We start from the raw sequence: 271 nt of genomic DNA on the forward strand, positions 1-271 counted from the left end.
GGGCCGTCCCTTCCCCGGGCCCCAGGGCCTGGCGGCGCAACCCTAGGTACTCACACGCCAGCCAAGGACGCGGCGACCAACGCTGAGGGCTCGGCGCCGCGCGACGGCAAAGAAAAGGGAGGGCCGCGTTGGCCGCGCACGGGAAGTGAAGCAGCGGGCTCTACCACGCGCCGGGACGCGGGGGACGCGACCCGCGCGCACGGCCCGCTGCGCTGCCTGGGCCTTCCGCGCGACTTTCCCCGCGGGTGGACAGAAGACAGTGGGAGACCCC

General features: G+C 74.5%; 1 protein-coding gene across 1 annotated transcript in view; it reads right to left on the reverse strand.

Annotated features, from left to right (window-relative positions):
* EEF1D (eukaryotic translation elongation factor 1 delta) overlaps positions 1-265 on the reverse strand; it is a 15920-nt gene extending 15655 nt beyond the window's left edge. Inside the window, exon 1 of the mRNA XM_024741093.1 lies at positions 55-265. The gene's annotated coding sequence lies outside the window, so the exon portion shown is untranslated. The remainder of the gene's footprint in view (positions 1-54) is intronic.
* Positions 266-271: the final 6 nt, after the last annotated feature.

This window comes from Neophocaena asiaeorientalis, unplaced genomic scaffold, assembly GCF_003031525.2.
Source record: "Neophocaena asiaeorientalis asiaeorientalis breed wild unplaced genomic scaffold, Neophocaena_asiaeorientalis_V1.1 scaffold177, whole genome shotgun sequence".
NCBI classification, from domain to species: domain Eukaryota; kingdom Metazoa; phylum Chordata; class Mammalia; order Artiodactyla; family Phocoenidae; genus Neophocaena; species Neophocaena asiaeorientalis.